The following is a 24,027-nucleotide window of genomic DNA, read 5'->3' on the forward strand; positions in this document are numbered from 1 at the left end:
CAACCTGACAGGGTTGTTTTAAACACTGATCCAAAAAAAGTATATGCTGAGTTAGGCAAAGGCGGGGGGAGTGGACTCCTGGAGACCTCAGTGTTGAAAAGCTATTTAGAAAAAAAACAAATGCCAATAGAAACAGGCCATGTAAAGAAAAGAGATGGACAGCCAGGAGGCTGTGGCTAACAATGTCAGACACTCACTAGAACAGGTACCCTTTACAAATGCTGGATCTCAAATCCAACCCTGTTCCATGCAGAAAATGCTCTTGAATGTATGAAAGTTGTTAGAAAATGTAAACTAGTAACATAGGAATCTCCTATGGCAGTGAAATGCATATGGCTAGTTCAAGGAAAAGTATGCTCCATTAAATGCAAGCATGCACCAAATCACCTGGGAATAAGAACACAGAAGAGATGATAGCTTTTCTGAAACTCTATTAAAAGGAATCATCAGCTTATGCATCACATATGTGCATTCAGTTAGTGTGTTGCTTAACTCAGTCTCAGAAAAGGTAATTATTGGGAGTGAAATAGTGTCTAAAAAGAGCAGTCTTAAATGTATGAACATAAACACAGTAGAAAGGGTTATGTTCACATTATTACAGTTCATTGGGAAATCTTCATGTAATCCAGCTCTGCCCTTCCCTGTCTAGTTCTGTATACACACATGTAATAGTGTGTGTAACTACTGTGGGAAAAGACCATGATATAATCAATTCTCTGCTTGGATTACAGTTCCTTAGTTTCTGGTTTCTAAAGTTTTTTCTTAAATACTTTTTTTTGTTAACCTTAGTAAGGTCAGTCTTGGTTTTGCTGAAAGACTTTCCAAATGTTTTGGAGGATATGAATTTGGTGAAACTTTAACACAATGTCCTTTCTCCAAAATGTTAAGCTGCCATTGATGTAAAATAGCCATAAGTCCATGAAAAAGTTTGATTATAGTCTTTATTAAAAATCCCTTCCCTATTTTACTTGTTCCTCCTTCACTGTCAACTGTTATGATGAAGTCAATCACTAGGTTTCCAGGCATCAGTCTCCTAGGATAAGAGGACTGAATTTTCAGTGTGTAAACTCACAAAGGCTTTAAACACTTTTCAGGTGGTCTCTTTATAGCAAAGATGCAAAATGTTACAAACTCAGTTTTTCCCATTTGAAGATCACCTTGAATCATCTGAAGGTCACTCCAAGATATCTGAATCCTTCAGACAGTACACAGAGAGAACCTTAACTCTACTCTTTACAAAGATTATAATACAACGCATGAACTCAAAACATCCACATTGCTAAATGACCATAGCTCCACTGAAGTTGGGGAGCGCCGCCTCTTTACACGAGCTAATGCTCTGCCCCCTAGTTCCAAGAACCTAACATTCTATCTGTGCAGTTTTTCAGTTGCAGCCAAAAATGGTCTGATTAAAAACCAGTCAAATCAAGCTCCAAAGTGCAGAACTTGATTCGGGCGGGACTACACATGTGCTTTCCTGAATTGGGGAATACACCTTGATGGCTTCAAAATAATTTTAAAACAAACACAGCTTCCTGGGCCATCCTTTAGTTGATGCGTTCTTACAGCTCTTGCAGTAGAGGTGGGCCTAGCTCACAGACTTACGGAAGCACAAAATACATTTGTGAAGCCTAGGAAAGCAAGATCAATGCAATAGAAATGTTGGACAGAATCAACAGCTTCGCTTCAATGCTTTTCTGCCTGTTACTAGTCAAGATCACTAAGCTGAGCATGTTTTAATGAATGAATACTGGAGGATGTAAATCACTGACTTTTAATTCTTGGAAATGCAGAGTAAAAAGAAGTTTGTGTAAACCACAGGCTGATTGAATATAGTAATCCATGTAAGAAGCACTTGTAAGCTGAACTGCCCTTTGCTTTGTATCTTTCTTCGACCACTTAGAGACAAAGACAGAACCCAAAATCACAGAGCATTAGACTAGGACTTGGGATCCTGGTGCTAGTCCACCTCAGCCACAGGATTAGTGAGCGACCTTGGGCAGGGGACTTCACCCCTCTGTGCCCCAGCTGCCGTAGCTGCACAATGGTAATAATACGATCACCTTTGCAAAGTGCTCTGAGGTTTATGGGTGAAAGAACTAGATTTCATTATAAAAGGATCACTACTACAGTGCTGAGTTTAAGAGGCTTTTCTGCAAGGAAAAGCTTCATATCTTTGCTGTAAAGTCACTGCATCATCACTCCTGTTTTCTTCTTTGCTGGCTTATGTGGGACTAATCATTCTGTGCACTTCGCTACCTCAGGTGAGACAGAGCCCCTTGGGGCTAGAGCGGTGCAATGCAGAAGGAAGTGTAGCTGCTGCTACATCTGCTTGTGTTAATTCTGAAGGAAAACTTGGGGGTTTGGAGAGTAAGGGCTATTTTACTTTCCTTACCCCGTTTCCCATATTTTTCCACAATGAACAGGGAGTGGAGTAGTGTCAGTAATAGCCAGCCACAAAGCAGCAAGATTGTTATAGGTAACCCAATAGGCTAATGCACCTAAATGGGTTCCTTAATACAATTCATGATAAACAGCACATTCAAAAGAATTCAGAAAAAAGTTACAATATGCTTTTTAAGGATGGTGTCAGGGGCTGGCTAGTCCTTTAAGGGCAGTTGGGCTCAGCTTTGCCTGTGAGACAGCTGCTATCTCCCAGTGATCCTGATTGGGTGGCTTAATTGATGTTAATTGGACACACCTGGGAAAAGATCTAGGAGAAAGGACCCAGGACAAAGACACAGCAGGGAGATTGTTAGAGTTCTCACTCTGGGAAAGGAACCATGGGCAGCTGTAAGAGAGGACGTGCCCAGTGGTAGCCCCTGGGAAAGAGGCAAAGTTTTGGGGAAGTAGCCCTGGGCAGAGGGAGTCCATGTTCTGGAACAGGGAGCTGGGGAGAACCCAGAAGGACTAGAAGCTCAAACTCTGACATGCAGGAGGTTGCTTTAGTTGGGTTTGTTTTGTCTAGGGGGGTTTTGCATTCTGTGGGGGAGAGCCTGAAAACCTACTACCAAGAGAAGAGTGGGAATGCTGCAGAGGAGCCCAGGATGGGTGAAAGATGCTGTTGATCATTAGAGTTGTGTGGGACACTGTTTGTACAGCACCCTGGAAGGGGTGACACTTTAAAGTGAGCTGGCTGGAGGGCTAAGAGGTAGAAGAAGCAGCAGACCACTGTATGACCAGACTGACTGTTGGCAGGGGGACCAGGTTAATAGGCTGCTATGGCATGCCCCACCAACAAGGGGTGCATTGGCTGGTGAGTTTCTCCTCTACAGATTACTACATTTCTCTGATCTTCAAAGACCTAATTTTGCCTGTAATTAATGCTACTAGAAAACTGCCCACTGGATAGTTGTTAAACACACTGTATGCGGACTTCATATTGTTTCATGTTTCACAATTAGTATCCCTTTAGCTTTTTCCAATGTGTGTTTATAATTAACTTTTTCTGTCTTACGTTAGGGGTAGTTCTCCTCAGAGGCATGTTAACCAAGAGGTTACTAGTTCATTATAAATTGTTTCTCTGATCTTATTAGTTGGGTGGAGAGGAGAATGTATTTAGGGGTATGTCTATGCAGCAACCACCAAAAAACCCTCCCGCCAGAACAAGAAGTCTCAGTGACCAGGTCAGTTGACTCTGGCTTGCAGGGCTCATGCTGCAGAGCTAAAAATGGCTGAGTAAAGGTTTGGGCTCAAGCAGAGCCCAGTCTATGAAATGCAGCAAGCGGGGAGGATCTTGGAGCCTGGGTTCCAGCCTGAGCATCTACTCTGCTATTCTTAGCCCTGTAGCATGAGCCCTCTGAGCCCAAGTCAGTTGACCTGGGCTCTGAGACTTGCTGTCATGGTGTTTTGCAGTATAGATGTGCCAAAACAGACCCATAGAATAGGATAATCCCCAGAATGAAGCGGTCTGTGTGTGTGTTAGAGCTTCAGCTGCATCCTATGGGTGGGTGCTGAATGGACATTCTCAAGACCAATAGGGGGCATGTCTGCACTGCATCTGGGAACAAGCCTCCTAGCTCTAGTCCGAAGATTTGCATTAGCGGGGCTCAGGCTAGTGCTCTAAAAGTAGCTGTGTAGACTTTGCAGCGCAGGCTGGAGCTTGGGCTCTGAGGCCTTGTGGGGGTGGTAGGTGAGCTTGAGTGTCTGACCCACAACATCAAAGCACTGCCTACGTGGCTATTTTAGAGTGCAGCTGAAACCCTGCTAAACACAAGTCTATGGATCCAGAGTGAGAGGCTTTTTCCCAGAAACAGTGTAGACTGGAGAGTAGTTTGTTGCATTGCAACTAAATTCATTAACCCGGCCCCTGGTGGTACAAGTTGCATCTCAGAAATGTTGTCAAGCCAAATCTTTAAGTACAAACAATAGACATGACCTGAGGAAATCTGCTTGTTAAACAAACTGAACGCACCACAGAGAATCTCTTGTCAAGCTCCAGCATTAAACACACAAAAGGTAAGACAAAAACACCCACCCATTGATTTTAAGATGGAAAACATAAAATATACTGTGTATTAAGAGCTTTTGTTCAAGAAATAATGCCTTTCCTGTACTTCAGTAATCTGTACCTGGAAAAGTTTCATTGTTGTGCTCAGTTATTCAGAGGGTTCTCAGAGTATAGAAAAATGTCAAAGCTTTTGTTTAATTTCATTTTTCTCTGCTCCATCCTGCGAATGACTTAAGTCAAACACACACACACACACACACACACACCCCGGGTTTAAAACATGATAAATTATAAGAAGTCTCTTACTGGTGGTCAGGATGGCTTGAAACTGTACACATAAAAGTCTGGTGCTTTGAGGCAGGAAAACTGTGGACACCACACTATAGAAAAATGATTGATGGCCTCTCTGTGAAAAAAGAGGAAGGAGCCACATGCCACCCATGGAGAAATTTGTGGTTTTAATGACTTAAACAAGAGCAATGCATGTTTTCCTTAATAGCTAGCGTCTTTTTGAAGAAAGCTATTTTCTTATCTGCAGACTAGTAAACAGCAATTGAAGACAGGTGTTGCACTCTTTAATAATGGAATTATTTCCTCTGGTTTTCACTTTCCCCATCCCTGACACATGTATATAGATATTCTTGAAACAGGCTAGGAAAGTGGTCTTTGCAGCAGTAGTCTGAATGGATATGACCAAGGCAAGATTTTCTCTGGCCTTGACACATACAAGATTGTTGAGTAATAGGGATGTGAGATGATGAAAGCTTGGTCAAGCATTTTAGCTGTGTATGGATAGAAAAGGTCATCTCAGAGATGTGATGCAGAAAGGACAGATGAGTTTTAGTCACTGCCTGGATATGAGGACCTAGAGAGAGGTCCAAGTAAAAGATGATGCCCAGGTTGAGTCGGGGTGACAGACAGGATGGTGGCAGTAGTTCTCAATCCATTTACGATTATGGGCCACATCTGTAGGTGGGCCATGTGATGTGGGCCGCATCCCCATAATATTTATGCTACCTGTATGGGCTTGATGATGTCAATGGGCCACAGCTGTGTTCTGATTGCTCCACAAGCGGCCCACAGGTTGAGGACCACTGGTCCATAGTGACTGAAAAAGGAGGTGGGGAGGAGAGTATAGATTGAGCTGTTTTGGCTATGTAGAGCTTGACTAATTGGTAGACATTCATGAGGAGAGGTCAGAGAAACAGGCTTGAGATGTTAGTTTGGACGAAAGGCCTAGAGTAGAAAGGCCTAGAGTAGAGATCGATCTGAGAGTTGTTAGCACAGAGACAGTAGTTGAATGTGTTTCTGTGTGAGAGACAGAAACAAGGTGTAGAAGGAACAGAGAAGGGCAGATCTGTGGAGCCCTCACAGAAAGCAGGAGGGCTGGATCCTCAGCAGAAGCTATTAAAGAGATAGGAGAAGGCAGGCACAGAAACCAAGGGATGACAAAATTTCAACGAGAAGAGCATGGTGAATTGAAGGTGGTTGAGAGGTCAAGGTGGATGAAGATAGCGTTTTGGCTAGAAAAAGGTTGCTAGAGACTTTGACGAGCAGTTTCAGTTGACTGCAAGGGACGGAAGCCGCGTTGGAGAGGGTCTAGCATGGAATTGGAAGAGAAACTCCAGAGAGATTGAATGCACTGTCTACAATGAGCTGAGGGGTGAGTGGGTGCCAGATGGGCTCAGTGTAGCAAATGGAGTGATTTTTAGAGGAAGAGAAGATGAGCAACTTCTTGGTTTGACTGTGAAGGAAGGAGTTGTAAGAAGAGGAAGGGGGAGGGGAAGGTCTTGTCATATATTTGGTCAGTTTTCTCTCAAAGGAAATCAGCAAGATCCTATGAAGAGAGAAGTGGAAGCAGGAGGGTTTGAGAGATGGGTCAAATGTGGCTATGATTGAGGACGTGGGGTTCACTTAAATTGGAGAAGCAGAGTTTCCTAGCTAGAAAGATGGTACAACTGAAGAAGGGGAGAACAAGTTTGTAGTGGAGGAGGTCAGCCTGGTCATGGGATTTTCACCAAAGATGCTCTGTAGCCTGAGCACAGGAGCTGATGTTGGGGCTGAGCCAGGGCAGTTCTTGAAGGCTGGGGGCGGGGACAGGAGGAGAAGTCAGAGCGGAGAAGAGTGAAGCATGGAGATTGTCAACAATGGTAGAAAGGAAAGAGGGCTGAGAGAAGATGAGAAGTAGCCAACACTGATGGACTAGAATTTGTGGATTCTGAATGGGGTGTGAAGGAGGGGCTGATGGGTGTTGCCAAAAGATGTTGCCAGGTGATGGTCACAAAGGGGGAACTTGGCAACAGAGGGATCCCAGAGAGTAGCGCTTGGCAAAGATTCTTATTTTGGAGCAAGTTATACTCAAAATATGTTTTATTTTGATGTTTAAAAGCTAGTGCTTAGAACTTCTGGATTTCCATTCTATAATGTATTTTACCTTACTCAATATGTGCTCTATATTTCCATGTCTCTTCTTCAGACCTATTAGGATGATTCAAATGTGTATTGCCCTCCTTGGTTTCCCCAGCTTGGAATACATTATTCTTCCATTTTGTCATTTCGAGTTCTCTCTCTCCTCCTCTCCTCCCGCCCCCAACCCCCTTGGGCAATAGATATACTGTGAACACATCCTTAACCACTGGACCATCTTTTCTTCCTATTTATACTTGTATATCTGCATTAATTTATTTTAAAAACTAACCTACAATTTGTCAGTGTGTTTAGACCAGACTTCTGTACCCCTTTCTGGAGTCTGGGGATTTCTGTAGTAGCCTGTGAACATCCATAATTACCTATCAGGGGACCCCCACTCCTAGAACACAGCCTGTGAAACAGGGGAGTAGAGGGAGGAGTGCCCTCAGTTAAAAGTTCTAAGTGAGAAGCTTGGTGGTGGCAGCAGATATCTGAGACTGGGTTCAAGGAGACCCAGGATTGTGACAAGAAGCTTTGCTGTTTTTGGAGGGTAGGGGTGCAAGTGTCAGGTTGCTCTTTTTGTACATCTCTTGGAGCTCTTCATACTCTAAACTTCCTCCTCTTTTTGGGTCCCCCAGGTCTTGCCTACCATCTCCCTTTTACACCTATGTTATGTGACCTCATCAACCCACATGGGTTCAAACAGCAACTCTATGCTGATGATTCAGCTATGCTTTTCCATTCATAACTGGTCTCTTGCAATTCATTCTGGCATAGTCTCTCACACTTGGGTGGCTCGCCCTCAGTGGAAGTGACAGCTGCCATCTTGGCTGACCCCCACAGATTGAAGAGGGGCCCTCCAGAGCTAAAAGTGTCTCTGCAGCTTGAGCTAGAGCTGTGGATCAGGTGGGGGAAGAAGAGAGACACAACACACTAACCAGTGGGTTAGACAAGCTTAATGTAGCCTAGAAAACTGAACTCAGTTTTTCCCCCCCAAGTCTTCTCAGTTTTCCATTAGTTGATAGCACTACCTTTCTTCCCTTCTCCAAAACCTTAAGGCTTACTTATTGGCTATCTGTAGTAAATGTATCAGCTGCACCTTGCCTGGTAACTACAAGTGAGGGAAATAATTGGCATAAAGAATATGGAAAGAAAAATAAAATGCAATTAAATAATTTTATTAGTACCTATAAAATTTTTAATAAGCTTAATTTTAATGTTGGGGTGGGTTGTGGTTAGCTATAAATATTGGATCACTTTCTGGCTAGGAGTAATGAGATTTTAAGAGTAGAGTTTATAATATCTGCTAATGGAAGATAAAGATCTTTTGTTGAAATCAGTTCCTAAATGTGTTCTTGCTGAAGAAAAATTGCAGTAATACCAGTGAGTGTCTTTTGTTGAAGGAAAACTTAATCAGATGTTACATCTTGCAAGGAATGGTGCAATGGCAAAAGTTCACTTGGGGAGAGGGTATATGATTAAATGAAAGGCAGTATTGTCTAGTAGTATAAGCAGGCAACTTAGAGAAAGGAAATCTTGAGTCCCAGTGTCAGATTTGCTACTATTAGCTGTGCAGTCTTGGAAAGTCCAACTCTCCAACCTGAATTTTTAGAAGTCACTAATGACTGTGAAATCCTGACCCCATTAAAGTCAACTGTGGTTTTTTTAAATGTCATTGACAACAGTGGGGCCAAGATTTCAGAGACTCAAGCAGTTGCAGCAGGTACAGAAGTATCAAGGGATGTGGAGATGAGATGATCCCCCCTCCCATGCACACAACACCCTTTTATGGGTTCAAGGAGCAAAAGAAATTCCAGAGCAGAATCAAAGCTTTGAATCAGCAGAAGCCATAAGAGAGAGGCACCTTTGGTCACTGATTGTAATCAGCCTGTCTTCTCGGAGAATTTACTCTGGGCATTCTCTTCCCCAGTACCAGCCTCTTCCTCCCCTCCACTGCCTCCAAGTTTCTTCATGTCAGCCTCACTCCACCTGTCTTTCAAGTTCCTCTCCTGCCTTCCCTTCCAATTCTCTCTGCCCCGGGGTCTCACCTCCCTCCCTTCAATGTCCTCTCCCTTCCTTTACCTTCTCATTTAGCTCATCCTCACCAAACAAAATTCCTTTCACATTGTTCACAGGCTGCCTCTGTTTTGGGGACCCTTCTTGAAGCACCTTAAAGGGGCCTGATTTTCAGAAAGTGCTAGGCACCCACCCTCAATCTCAGGCCCCTACAAGGTGTCAAGTTGAGCACCAAAAAACTGAGGCACTTAGAAGCACTAGTCACATCTAAACAATGTAGGATAGTGGAAAATTCAGTTAAAATTTGTAGAGCTCTCAGTGGTAAATATTACTAACATATGTTTCCCTGTCCACAATGAGTGTTCTCTCGTCAGACTATGGAAACGTGACTATTTTATAATATTACTGGAAAAATCATCTGTGTTTTAATACCGTTTTACTTTAGCTCAAATAAGCAACTATTACTTAATATTTCCAATGAACATCCTCCAACCTGCCATCCTCAAGAATGTGGTGATAATGAAAATGTTAAGTGATTACATTAGCGGATCGAATTATCCTAGATAAATATTAGATGCTAATATAAGATAATTTATTTCTTTTTAATCTCTTAGAACCTATTTGCTGCAATCAGATTCTTTAAAAATTTACCAAGCATTTAGATATCATGTACCTGATAGTTATTCTCAAGTGACATTTTGCTAGCACTGTAATAAGTTCCCTTTGTGAATATTTACTAAAGCTGTGCAAAATACTTCTGACAAACCACAAAGCCCCACTTGAACTGAGCCTTACGTGTGATGTTTGAGGCATTCACAAACCTCATCCCATGCTCACAGAAAGTCAGAGATTAATGGCTGAAGTTTCTTGTGCCAATGAAAAGCTAACAGACTGTCCTCTACCACAACTGCCCTTCGTTGTGCGTGTCAAAATTTCCCAGGATCTCCCTAAAGGCGGGGGTGGGGGGAAGGGATGGGGGCATTGGGGAAGGAGTGAATGGCTAAATAGGGGAAGGAAACAGCCCTCCACTGGGGGAGGGTGAAGTGGGAGGTATTGGCAGGACCAGTGTGGTAGAGATTACTGAGTGATTCAAGTTCAGAGTCTGATCAAATTTTGGTTCAGCTGCTCTGTCCTTGACTCCAGTTTTTCATTGCATTTGTACTGTTTTCTGTCAACACAAAGGAAAAACCAAAGTATTGTGTATTCAAGTTGTATTGTATTTTAGTGCAGTTAATGTTTCTATAAAAAGAAATGAAATGTTGACTGCTGTGAAGAGTGACATAATTTTCTCAAATGGTTCAGTCCGTTACAAAACTATTATCTCAAAATGCTACAGAATTCTATAAACTTTCTAATTACCAGGAAACCTATATAAATCAGTCTGGCTTATATAACTTTTGAACACACTGCCACTGGAAACCATTTAGAAATGTCAAACAGGGTCCTTTAATTATAATGCAGCTCTGCATTTCTTAGGATTTGTCCAGAGGTGGCCAAAATATTGATGACTAAATTGAAAATTTCAAAGGCTGTTACCCAGAGTTTTCAGAACCCAAAGCAGTGGTAACTTAACTGTTTCACTCCAGGCAGTGTCAGTAATAAATCAATGGGAGCACAGCACTTCCAGTTGATGAAAGGTTGATACAAGTAAGCGTGCTCTTATCTAAAGCTACTGTTTATTAGATTTAAGCACACACAGATTAAGCAATAGGTTTAGAAAATAATTATCTAAAATCTGAGATAGTTTTGAGTAATTAGCAGCACGTTAGGAATGGCCAGTCACCTCCCACTGGGGAGTCTGGTGTCAGGAAAATGTCTTTGGAGCAGTTCTCTGAAGCTATCCTGAAAGTGCTCTATATCTAGTCATCTTGTAACTAATTTTTACAAAACACATAGCTCATAATGACCCCTACTGGGTCATCACTTCTCCTAACTCCACCTACTTATCAACAAAACATTCAGAACAATCTTAGCCATAATAAGCTTCTATATCAAAGGTGCCCAAACTCAAGGTCTCCATCCACTTATTTTCTTTGTCTCATAATTTTTCTCCCCTCCTCCTATGCTGATTAGCTGCAGGCTTGCAGTTTCTGCTAGTATTTGACCTTGCCTCCAAAAGCCCTGCTTGTCCAAATTAACCCTTAACTATGTGGTGGTCTCCTTTATTAATTCATGGTGGCTGAATGCACACAATATGGCTGCAATTCTAGGGTAACTCACCCCTCAATTCCAGGGTAATGGGGGCGGTTGTTCTTGACTTCACTGGAAGCTTCAGGATCAGGCCCATTCTGTGAGCAGAACTAGTGACTAAAGTCAAAGAAAATACTTGACGCCATTTGAATTTGAAGACCAGACTGTCTGTGCCACTCAGCTTCCCTAAGTGGCAGCTGCTTGTTTGAAGAGCTGTTCTGAAAATATGGCCACATTTGGTGCCTATGGGAACAGAGCTCAGTTTAAAATATAGACCCAATTGTGGCTGCTGAGCAATTGAAAAATTGACTGGAATGAAATAAACTGTGGAAATACAGGGCCTGTTACAAGAAGGTGTGGGTGAAATTCTGTGGTCTGTGATGTGCAGGCAATAAACTGTTCAGACAGCTCCATGAGTGGACAAAGGCAAGAAATGCCCAAAACTGGAGAAGACAAGCTGCATCAACTGATTCAGCCTATAAAGCTGCAATATGAGCAATTTGAAAATCCATATCGATCTAATAGCATTGTCTTCACATGGCCACTCTACCAAGCATTTTAAAATCTGTACCATATGATTGATAGTTGGGATTGGGAGGATAGAACAACATGCTGTATAATTGCTGCTGCAAAATGCATTCTGTAATTTTTTACACAACATGCTCAGGCATCCTCAAGAAAGATCAGAAAGTGATCAGATTAGTCCCTACTGATGTGTAGAAGAATAGCAAAAATGCTTGGGAGAATGCCAAGACTGGTTGAACATCATGCTATTCTATCTACTTCACCCCAGTGCTCAGTTCTGAAAAATGTGCAACAAGTTATTGTGAAGAACTCTCTGCAATCTACTATTCTAAGCCTTAAACCAATAGCAGGCGAATGTGGGTTTCACATCATATCAAATGGCTATTTCTTAGTCCTAAATAACAATGGCCATAAGCCCAAGCTCATTGTTTATAGCTTAGCATTATAATTATTGATGTTTAGAGCACTTCTTGGGAGCATCAAGGTTCTTTACGTAATTACAAACTCTATAAACCCAGCGATTGTGCCATCCCCCATGAAACAAAAACCACGGCTGAAATGAGATGCAGCAGCCTCGGTTCTGTTATGAAGGTATCATCAATACTTCACAACACTTTCTAGGGCAGGAAGCAAGGTGAAATACCTTATCCAGTTAAAATGAGAATTTAGCAGGCAGGATGTATTCACACATTAATCTAGTGTGACAAAGTTCCTGCTCTGCCTTGGTGGGTCTTGCGCTTATTGGCAGATTTGCTCGCCTTGGAGCTTCACGGCAGCCCTCAGCTTGGCCATTTTTCTGAATTCACAATCCAGGTCAACTCCTCCTGTGTCTGACCAAGAGTTGAGAGGATCTGGGGGGAACCCAGGCCCGCCCTCTACTCTGGGTTCCAGCCCAGGGCCCTGTGGAATGCAGCTGTCTAGAGTGCCTCCTGGAACAGCTGTGCGACAGCTACAACTCCCTGGGCTACTTCCCCATGGCCTCCTCCCAACACCTTCTTTATCCTCACCATAGGACCTTGCTCCTGGTGTCTGAGAATGCTGGTACACCTCAATCCTCCAACAGGCCGTGTTCTCACTCTCAGCTCCTAGTGCCTCTTGCTCCCAGCTCCTCACATGCACACCACAAACTGAAGTGAGCGCCTTTTTAAAACCCAGGTGCCCTGATTAGCCTGTCTTATTTGATTCTAGTAGCTTCTTGATTGGCTGCAGGTGTTCTAATTAGCCTGTCTTAATTGTCTCCAGAAGGTTCCTGATTGTTCTGCAACCTTCCCTGCTGGGAAACGGGACGTCCCTTGCTTGCTCCTTAGCTATTTGCTTTCTATTCTTTCCTAAAGCCCCCGGGCCTGGATTTTTCTTACTTTTTGAGCCTGCCCTAGTTCTCCCCCCCAACTGGGCCAGACACTTTTTCGTTTCGTTTTGTCTTTCTGCCGTTTTCTGCTGCTGTTGAGTGCTGGTCAGCTGCCAACTTGCCATCAGCACACTCCCCCCACGCCTGCTCCTGGGCGCAGCTATTTGCCTCAGCTGAAACCCCCAGAGGAGGGGGGGAAGATTCATAGATTCATAGATATTTAGGTCAGAAGGGACCATTATGATCATCTAGTCTGACCTCCTGCACAATGCAGGCCACAGAATTTCACCCACCACTCCTAAAAAAGACCTCACACCTATATCTGTGCTATTGAAGTCCTCAAATTGTAGTTTGAAGACCTCAAGGAGCAGAGAATCCTCCAGCAAGTGACCCGTGCCCCATGCTACAGAGGAAGGCGAAAAACCTCCAGGGCCTTCCAATCTGCCCTGGAGGAAAATTCCTTCCCGACCCCAAATATGGCGATCAGCTAAACCCTGAGCATATGGGCAAGATTCATCAGCCAGATACTACAGAAAATTCTTTCCCGGGTAACTTGGATCTTACCCCATCTAAAAACCCATCACAGGCCATTGGGCCTATTTACCATGAATATTTAATTACCAAAACCATGTTATCCCATCATACCATCTCCTCCATAAACTTATCGAGTTTAATCTTAAAGCAAGATAGATCTTTTGCCCCCACTACTTCCCTCGGAAGGCTATTCCAAAACTTCACTCCTCTGATGGTTAGAAACCTTCGTCTAATTTCTAATCTAAATTTCCTAGTGGCCAGTTTATATCCATTTGTTCTTGTGTCCACATTGGTATTGAGTTTAAATAATTCCTCTCCCTCTCTGGTATTTATCCCTCTGATATATTTATAGAGAGCAATCATATCTCCCCTCAAGATTGCCCACCCGCTATCCGGAGGGGGGGAGTGGAAGCCCCCAGACCCAGCCGTTTTGCTGTCAGCTTATTTCTGCAATATTTCCCGGCCTGCCGGAAGCATTGGAACACAGCCAACACAGCTGGAGAAGAAGAAGATAGCAGACAGAAGAACTCACCCAGGGAAGCTACAAATCATCGTGGAGGGGGCCGTAAGACTGAGTAACTTTTTGAATTATACTCTCGTGGGGGGGAGTCTGACTGTGGTTTAATTGCGTTTGTGGCGGCACAGGGAGTGTGGCACGGAGCTGCCCCCCGATCCATCGGTGCCCCCCCCAACATTATTACAACTGTCACGGCCCCCCACCGTCCGTCCCTGCTGGCAACCTGCCATCTGCCTCGGATCCAGCTGTTTGCTTTGAACTTTGCCTTTCGGACCGGACATAAGAGCCGACCAAACGAGACTCTTTGGACAAACGTGCGTGGGTCCACACACACACCCCCCCCGGACTGTTTATCCCACAGCTTGCCCTATCACCGGACCCCGATTCCTGTTTTTCCCCCCCTTCCTGTCCAACCCATTTGGTACCACCCCCCCCACCTGCAGCCCAGCAGGGAGGAGCGGTTAATCTGCTTCCCCCTCCTCCTTCCGGTGTCTCCCCGTCTCTCCCCGCTCACAATGGCGGGGAACGAGAGGGGCGAGACTGCTTCAACAAAATTAGTTGTCCCTTCCCCACCACCACCCCTGCCCGACCCCCAAGGTCCCCCTCCCCACTATTGTTAAGATACTTGCCACCCCCCTGCTGGGGCACCGGTAGCAGGAGGCACCAGGGTGATTGCTGCTGCTGCTGCACCCACCGCCCTCCCAGATTCTAGGAACCCCCCCCCCCAGCTGGCTGAAAAGGCCAGGGTGGGAAGAAAGGAAAGGGCCCCGCTAAAACCACTAGGCCCTCCATGGCAGGGGCTGCCCTCACCACTGTGGCCTTGTCATCGACCGTGGCGCCCCCCCCGCTGTTCCCTCCACCAGCTCTACGAACGTCCCTCCCCCGGCCCCCAGGACGTATGCCCGGGCAGTGGCAGGCTCCCCCTGCCTGCCGCCTCGTCATCTCGCCCACCCACTGCCTCCGCTACCATCACCAGCGGCCGGGGTCCCTTCCCCACCGTGACCAGGAGGCACGGTGTCCGTTGCCTCCTGGTGCCCGCCTCACCCCACGTGGAGACATACGTGCAGGCGTTGGCAAAGGTGGTAGGACCCACGGCTATTGTGGCGGCCTCCAAAATGTATCGGAAAGTCGTTTTTTTCTTAGCTTCAGAGGCTGCCGCCCAGGAGGCAGTGGAGAAGGGCCTGGTGGTGGGGGGGGGGTGTTTGTCCCCCTAGAGCCGCTAGAAGACCTGGGCTTTCGCCTCGTCCTCACCTCCGTTCCTCCCTTTTTACCCAATGCCGCCCTGTTACCCGCTCTCTCCACCCTGGCGAAACTCGTTTCTGTCATCAGCCCTCTCCCGTTGGGCTGCAAGGACCCCACCCTCCGCCACGTCCTCTCATTCCGCCGGCAAGTGCAGCTTCTACCGCCGGCGGCGGCGCGTGACGGAGAGGCGCTTGAGGGGTCCTTCCTAGTCCCCTACCAGGAAGCCCGCTATCGGGTCTTTTACTCCACGGGAGAGGCCCGGTGCTACCTCTGCCGATCAGCGGGGCATGTCTGAAGAGACTGCCCTTTGGCCCAGCGGGGAGGGGCACCCGAGACCCGGCAGGACATCGGCTCCGTCGTTGCCGACGCCCCTGGCCGCCCGACACCTGAAAACACCTCTCCTCCTGCTCGATCCACCGCTGCTCCCGTCCGGGCCCAGGAGACGCATTCCCTACAACGCCCAGACGAGCAAGGGAGTCCCACCCTTGCTATTAACAATCTGGCAGAGCCTATGGAGGAGGGTGCAGCAAAGCTATTACTGGGTATAGGAGAGGGCCCGCCCCAAGGAGAACCCCCTGCCCCTCATGCTGCCTCACCGTTACCCCCCCGAACCCCTGAACCATCGCCTCTGTCCCCCGATATGACCCCTGCTAACCAGCCCCCAGATGATGCTATGGAGGGCTAGACCCTAGTCCAGGGGAAGCGAGGAAAGCAGAAGGCTTGAGCTCCGCGGCGCACATCCGATGCTGAGGCCCCCCGGAAGACCAGGAAGGGAGACACTGACACTGAGCCTTCCGCTATGCCCACGAGTGAGATCCATCCGCCGGTGTCGGGAGAAGAAGACAGAATAGCATTGAGAGGTAGGATTTCCCCTCCACGGGAGACCCTCCCCTCCGAGACCCCTGAGAAAGCCCCTTCTGCCCGGATACCACCCGAACCGCCCGCAAACCCCGAAGCAACCGTCGAGGTGGGCGCCAGAGGAGGGCCCCCCGGGGTGGCAGAAGATGACCTCTACTCCATGTATGAGGAGATTGAGGCCCTAGGTTTGACCCCGGTCTCCCAGGGAGAGGATGACCTACTGCAGGCTGGCCTTGATCTGGGCAACCTCACTCCAGTCCCCCTTTCCCTATGCTCCCTCCCCCTAACCGCCTTCCCGGGCGGGCACCCTACAGAAGGTGGTCCACCACCTGATGCCAAGGCCATCAAATCCACCACAGAGCCGGCGCCTAGCATCACTGGGAGCCCCATCCCATTCTCCTCAACCCTCAAATCTGTTCGGGAGGCGCCACCTCTTAGCTGCTTGCCTCCCGAAGCCCAGAGCCTTGCCTCTGACCCCGCCTCCACCCGTCCCTGCCAATCCACCTTCTCCTGCAATGCTATTGCCGCCCCTGGGGTTATTTCTTTCCCGTTTTTTGCAGATTCCCCCCAGGGAGCAGCCTTTGCATTTTCCTGCCGCAACCCATTAGGAGCTGCAATTTTCCTTCCGCCATCCCCTTCTACCCCAAGGCATGAGATGGACCTAATAAGTTTAGCCTGTCAGACACCCCGTCAGTGGTCCGCACCCTGCCTGCCCGCCTCAGCGGACCACGAGGCTGCATTAAGAGCCCCACCAGGGAATAACCCAGAAATCGTAACCCCACCCTCCCATGAGCTGCGAAAAGCATTGCGGGAGTTTTTAGAAAACATCCGTGGCTCCCGCAACAGGGTACAGCTGGCTCTCCAGCTATGGGGGGGACTTTGATCAACTCCAGGCCACAAGGGCCCTTATAAAGGAGGGTAGAGGGAAAGGAAGGCACGGTGCCGCGGCCTACGGGCGGGCCCGTGGCTTCCGTGATGCTTTTACTCACTTACGGGATGGGTCACAGATTGTTGCGCTACCCGTCGGGGGCTGCAAACACCCCCGCCAATAAGGAGCCCCCACCTCCCCAGCCCTGTGCATGATGCCTCTCATTATCACAACTTTGAACACCAGGGGCTGTAGGATGGCTCTCCGTAGGTCCCAGGTGCTCCCTTACCTCCGGGAAGGGGGGTACTCTGTAGTTTTCCTGCAGGAGACTCATACCGATCCGACTGCCAAGGATAGCTGACGGCTGGAGTGGGGGGACGAGGTCTACTTTAGCCACTTCACGATTCGACAAGCTGGAGTGGTGACCCTGTTCTCCCCCAACCTACGGCCTGAGGTGCTAGGGGTCACTGAGGCCATGCCAGGCCACCTGCTGCATCTCCGAGTCCGTATGGAGGGGCTCATGGTCAACCTCGTTAACATCTATGCCCCGACAACTAGCCCGAAGCGGCCGCAATTCTATCAGCGGGTGTCCAACTTCCTCGGCACCCTAGATTCTCAAGAGTGCTTAGTCCTGGGAGGGGACTTTAACACCACCCTCGAGGAACAGGACCGCTCAGGGGCCGAGCTGACCCCGGCCGCTGCGAACATTCTCCGAGAAATAGTTGAACATCACTCCCTAGTAGACGTCTGGTGTGACCACCACCCAGATGACACCTCCACGTTCACCTTTGTCTGGGTGGAGGCCCATTTGTCACAGCACTCTTGTTTGGACCGTATTTATTTATCCCGTTTCCATCTTTCACAGGCCCACTCCTCTAACATTCGGCCAGCCCCATTTTCCGACCATCATCTAGCCACCATAACAGCCTCCCTCCATGCAGAGAGGCTGGGGCCGGCCTATTGGCACTTTAACAACATCCTGTTGGAGGACGAGAGCTTCGTGACGTTCTTCTGGGAGTTTTGGCTGGCCTGGCGAGAGCAGTGGCGTGCCTTTCCCTCGGTGCGGCGATGGTGGGATCTAGGGAAGGTGCGCGCCAAGCTCTTCTGCCGTGACTACACCCGGGGCACCAGCCGACGGAGAAATGCAGCGATAGAGCAGTTGGAACGGGAGGTCTTAGAGATGGAGAGGCGTCTGGCCGCCAACCCCGAGGACCCGTTCCTCTGCGGAGCGTGCCAGGAGAAGCGGGTGGAGCTCCGGGCCCTCGAGGACCATCGTGCCCGAGGTGCCTTTGTTCGATCCCGCATCCGCCTCTTTCGGGAGATGGATTGCGGCTCCCGTTTCTTCTACGCCCTGGAGAAAACGAGGGGGGCCAAGAAACAAGTCACCTGCCTTCTAGCAGAAGATGGCGCCCCCCTCACGGATCTGGTGGAGATGTGTGGGAGGGCCCGTGACTTCTACACAAGCCTTTTCTCCCTGGATCAGACTGATCCTGGCGCTTGCAGGGTGCTCTGGGAGGAACTCCCCACGGTCAGCGTGGGCGACCGAGACCGACTAGAGCTGCCTCTCACCCTGGCCGAGTTCTCAGAAGCCATAAAGGATAAAGGAGTTTGAGGCGCAAGTGGTGTTCTCCTCCATCCTCCCCGTGGAAGGAAAAGGCCGGGGCAGGGACCATCGAATCGTGGAAATCAACGAATGGCTACGCAGGTGGTGTCGGAGAGAAGGCTTTGGATTCTTGGACCATGGGATGGTGTACCATGAAGGAGGAGTGCTGGGCAGAGACAGGCTCTATCTTACGAAGAGAGGGAAGAGCATCTTTGCGAGCAGGCTGGCTGACCTAGTGAGGAGGGCTTTAAACTAGGTTCACCAGTGGAAGGAGACCAAAGCCCTGAGGTAAGTGGGAAAGCGGGATACCGGGAGGAAACACAGGCAGGAACGTCTGTGAGGGGAGGGCTCCTGCCTCATACTGAGAATGAAGGGCGATCAGCAGGTTATCTCAAGTGCCTATCTACAAATGCACAAAGCCTTGGAAACAAGCAGGGAGAACTGGAGGTCCTGGTGAAGGCAAGGAATTATGACGTGATTAGAATATCAGAGACTTGGTGGGATAACTCACATGACTGGAGTACTGTCATGGATGGTTATAAACTGTTCAGGAAGGACAGGCAGGGCAGAAAAGGTGGGGGAGTAGCACTGTATGTAAGGGAGCAGTATGACTGCTCAGAGCTCCGGTACGAAACTGCGGAAAAACCTGAGTGTCTCTGGATTAAGGTTAGAAGCGTGAGCAACAAGAGTGATGTAGTGGTGGGAGTCTGCTATAGACCACCGGACCAGGTGGATGAGGCTTTCTTCTGGCAACTCGCAGAAGCTACTAGATCGCACGCCCTGGTTCTCATGGGGGACTTTAATTTTCCTGATATCTGCTGGGAGAGCAATACAGCGGTGCCTAGACAATCCAGGAAGTTTTTGGAAGCGTAGGGGACAATTTCCTGGTGCAAGTGCTAGACAAGCCAATGAGGGGGGGAGCTTTTCTTGACCTGCTGCTCACAAACAGGGAAGAATTAGTGGGGGAAGCAAAAGTGGACGGGAATCTGGGAGGCAGTGACCATGAGTTGGTTGAATTCAGGATCCTGACACAGGGAAGAAAGGTAAGCAGCAGGATATGGACCCTGGACTTCAGGAAAGCAGACTTGGACTCCCTCAGGGAACGGATGGGTAGGGTCCCCTGGGGACTAACATGAAGGGGAAAGGAGTCCAGGAGAGCTGGCTGTATTTCAAGGAATCCCTGTTGAGGTTACAGGGACAAACCATCGCGATGAGTCAAAAGAATAGTAAATATGGCAGGCAACCAGCTTGGCTTAACGGTGAAATCCTAGCGGATCTTAAACATAAAAAAGAAGCTTACAAGAAGTGGAAGGTTGGACATATGACCAGGGAAGAGTATAAAAATATTGCTCGGGCATGTAGGAATGAAATCAGGAGGGCCAAATTGCACCTGGAGCTGCAGCTAGCAAGAGATGTCAAGAGTAACAAGAAGGGTTTCTTCAGGTATGTTGGCAGCAAGAAGAAAGCCAAGGAAAGTGTGGGCCCCTTACTGTATGAGGGAGGCAACCTAGTGACAGAGGATGTGGAAAAAGCTAATGTGCTCAATGCTTTTTTTGCCTCTGTCTTCACTAACAAGGACAGCTCCCAGACTGCTGCGCTGGGCATCACAACATGGGGAGTAGATGGCCAGCCCTCTGTGGAGAAAGAGGTGGTTAGGGACTATTTAGAAAAGCTGGACGTGCACAAGTCCATGGGGCCGGACGAGTTGCATCTGAGAGTGCTAAAGGAATTGGCGGCTGTGATTGCAGAGCCATTGGCCATTATCTTTGAAAACTCGTGGCGAACAGGGGAAGTCCCAGATGACTGGAAAAAGGCTAATGTAGTGCCCATCTTTAAAAAAGGGAAGAAGGAGGATCCTGGGAACTACAGGCCAGTCAGCCTCACCTCAGTCCCCGGAAAAATCATGGAGCAGGTCCTCAAAGAATCAATCCTGAAGCACTTACATGAGAGGAAAATGATCAGGAATAGTCAGCATGGATTCACCAAGGGAAGGTCATGCCTGACTAATCTAATCGCCTTCTATGATGAGATTCCTGGTTCTGTGGATGAAGGGAAAGCAGTGGATGTATTGTTTCTTGACTTTAGCAGAGCTTTGGACACGGTCTCCCACAGTATTCTTGTCAGCAAGTTAAAGAAGTACGGGCTGGATGAATGCACTATAAGGTGGGTAGAAAGTTGGCTAGATTGTCGGGCTCAACAGGTAGTGATCAATGGGTCCATGTCTAGTTGGCAGTCGGTGTCGAGTGGAGTGCCCCAGGGGTCGGTCCTGGGGCCAGTTTTGTTCAATGTCTTCATAAATGATCTGGAGGATGGTGTGGATTGCACTCTCAGCAAATTTGCGGATGATACTAAACTGGGAGGAGTGGTAGATACGCTGGAGGGCAGGGATAGGATACAGAGGGACCTAGACAAATTAGAGGATTGGGCCAAAAGAAATCTGATGAGGTTCAATAAGGATAAGTGCAGGGTCCTGCACTTAGGACGGAAGAACCCAATGCACAGCTACAGACTAGGGACCGAGTGGCTCGGCAGCAGTTCTGCGGAAAAGGACCTAAGGGTGACAGTGGACGAGCAGCTGGATATGAGTCAGCAGTGTGCCCTTGTTGCCAAGAAGGCCAATGGCATTTTGGGATGTATAAGTAGGGGCATTGCCAGCAGATCGAGGGATGTGATCGTCCCCCTCTATTGGACATTGGTGAGGCCTCATCTGGAGTACTGTGTCCAGTTTTGGGCCCCACACTACAAGAAGGATGTGGATAAATTGGAGAGAGTCCAGCGAAGGGCAACAAAAATGATTAGGGGTCTGGAACACGAGTTATGAGGAGAGGCTGAGGGAACTGGGATTGTTTAGTCTGCGGAAGAGAAGAATGAGGGGGGATTTGATAGCTGCTTTCAACTACCTGAGAGGTGGTTCCAGAGAGGATGGTTCTAGACTATTCTCAGTGGTAGAAGAGGACAGGACAAGGAGTAATGGTCTCAAGTTGCAGTGGGGGAGGTTTAGGTTGGATATTAGGAAAAACTTTTTCACTAGGAGGGTGGTGAAACACTGGAATGCGTTACCTAGGGAGGTGGTAGAATCTCCTTCCTTAGAAGTTTTTAAGGTCAGGCTTGACAAAGCCCTGACTGGGATGATTTAATTGGGGATTGGTCCTGCTTTGAGTAGGGGGTTGGACTAGATGACCTCCTGAGGTCCCTTCAAACCCTGATATTCTATGATTCTAAGCCCTCCATCGCATGCCCACCAATAAATCTCCGGGCATGGACGGGCTGACTGTGGAGTTCTACCGCGCGTTCTGGGACATCCTTGGCCCAGACCTAGCCACTGTCTGGGCCGAGTTTTTGCAGGGCGGGGTCCTCCCTCTTTTGTGCAGGTGAGCAGTGCTCGCCTTGTTGCCGAAGAAGGGGGACCTCCGCAATTTACGAAACTGGCGTCCCGTCTCACTCCTTAGCACGGACTACAAAATCGTAGTGAAAGCAATCTCACTGCGGCTAGGGTCCGTGATGGCGGACGTGATCCACCCAGACCAGACCTACACTGTCCCGGGCCGCAGCATTTTTGACAACCTATTTCTAGTCCAAGACCTTTTGGAACTCGGGCGTAGAGATGGTCTGTCGTTCGCCCTCCTGTCTCTTGATCCGGAGAAGGCGTTCAATAGAGTGGACCATGGGTAACTCCTGGGCACTCTGCAGGCGTTTGGATTTGGACCTCAGTTTGTGAGTTTTCTCCAGGTGCTGTATGCTTCCACGGAGTGTCTGGTTAGGCTCAACTGGACCCTGACCGAATCGGTCAGCTTTGGGTGAGGAGTACGGCAGGGTGCCCCCTCTCGGGCCAGCTGTACGCTCTGGTGATCAAGCCTTTCCTCTGTCTCCTCCGCAGGAGGTTGACAGGGTTGGTGCTGCGGGAGCCGGAGCTGCGGCTGGTCCTGTCGGCATACACCGATGACGTGCTCCTCGTGGTCCAGGACCCGGGTGACTTGGCACTGGTGGAGGCTTGCCAGGCCATCTATTTGGCAGCCTCCTCCGCCCGAGTCAACTGGTTCAAGAGCTCTGGCTTGGCGGTAGGGGACTGGCGGCAGGTGAGCTCCCTCCCACCCGTGCTTCAAACCATCTGGTGGAGCGTGGGTCTGCTGCTCTACCTAGGCGTTTACCTTTCTGCCACACACCCTTCTCCACTGGAGAACTGGCAAAATTTAGAAGGCGGGGTGATAGAGCGGCTCCGGAAATGGATGAGGCTACTCCGATGTCTCTCCCTCCGAGGGAGAGCACTGGTTCTTAACCAACTAGTCCTGTCCACGCTCTGGTACCGGCTCAACACTCTGGTCCCGGCCCCGGGTTTCCTGACCAACCTCCGGACATCGATTCTAGAGTTCTTTTGGTCAGGAATGCAGTGGGCCCCTGTTGGGGTTCTTCATCTACCTCTGAAGGAAGGAGGGCAGGGCCTGAATTGTCTGCACACTCAGGTCTGTGTCTTCCGCCTCCAGGCCCTACAGAGGCTCATCTATAGTGCAGGTAGTTTGACGTGGAGCATACTGGCGCACGCCTTCCTGCGCCGCTTCCAAGGGCTCCAATATGACCAGCAGCTCCTTTATCTCTTCCTGAGAGGTTTTCTGCGAGACCTCTCCGGGCTGCCGGTCTTCTACCAGGACTTCCTCCTGACCTGGAAACTGTTTTCAAAGACCAGGCCCGCGGCGGCCACCGTGGGAGCAGATCTCCTCGCGGAGCCCCTGCTACACAACCCCAGCTCCGTGTGCAGGTGGCGGAGTCCCGCTCCGTGCACCAGAGTTTGGTCCTGGTGGAAGTCACGAGAGTCGGAGACCTCCTGGACTACGACCGGGGAGACTGGTTGGATCCCCTGATGCTCGCTCGGCGCATGGGGCTCTCTAGACCTCGTACCCCACCCCGGCGCGTACTTCAGGAGGTGAAGGCCGCTTTGACGCCAGCTGCTTGGGCTTATCTCAGCCGAGCCCTGCGCGAGGGCACACCCCGCCCACCCTCTACCCCAGGCCCGCCTGACCTTTCAATTGGGCCCCTACCCCATAGATCCCAACAAACCCCTCACCCTTTCACTGCGAGCTGGCTGCATGAACTGCAGCCAGTCAGCTTCCAAACCGTGCCAAGGAAACATCTGTACACACTCATGCTTCACACCCTCGCCCTGGTGTCCCGCCCCGATACAAAGTGGCAGGACCTCCTGCCACCTTTGGAGGGTGAGCAGCGCCGGTGGGCCAGTCTCTATTCCACCTTGGTCCCGAGGCCCATCAGGGAGATCAGTTGGCGGCTCCTTCATGGAGCTGTGAGCACGGGCGTGTTTTTAACGCGGTTCACCCCCATCCCAGATACTTGTCCTTTTTGCAAAGTGAGGGAAACCCTGGCACACGTATATTTAGAGTGTGCCAGGCTACAGCCCCTTTTTCGTCTCCTCACGAATATTTTATTACGCTTTTGGCTGCACTTTTCCCCTCACCTT

The 24,027-nt window shown here is 48.8% G+C and overlaps 1 long non-coding RNA gene across 1 annotated transcript in view; it reads right to left on the reverse strand.

The window, feature by feature from the left end:
- LOC311526008 overlaps positions 1–12,665 on the reverse strand; it is a 73,648-nt gene extending 60,983 nt beyond the window's left edge. Inside the window, exon 1 of the long non-coding RNA XR_014712925.1 lies at positions 12,598–12,665. This is a non-coding gene — a long non-coding RNA (uncharacterized lncRNA). The remainder of the gene's footprint in view (positions 1–12,597) is intronic.
- Positions 12,666–24,027: the final 11,362 nt, after the last annotated feature.

The sequence above is a fragment of the Lepidochelys olivacea genome, assembly GCF_965140295.1.
Source record: "Lepidochelys olivacea isolate rLepOli2 genome assembly, chromosome: 9".
Taxonomy (NCBI): Eukaryota; Metazoa; Chordata; order Testudines; family Cheloniidae; genus Lepidochelys; species Lepidochelys olivacea.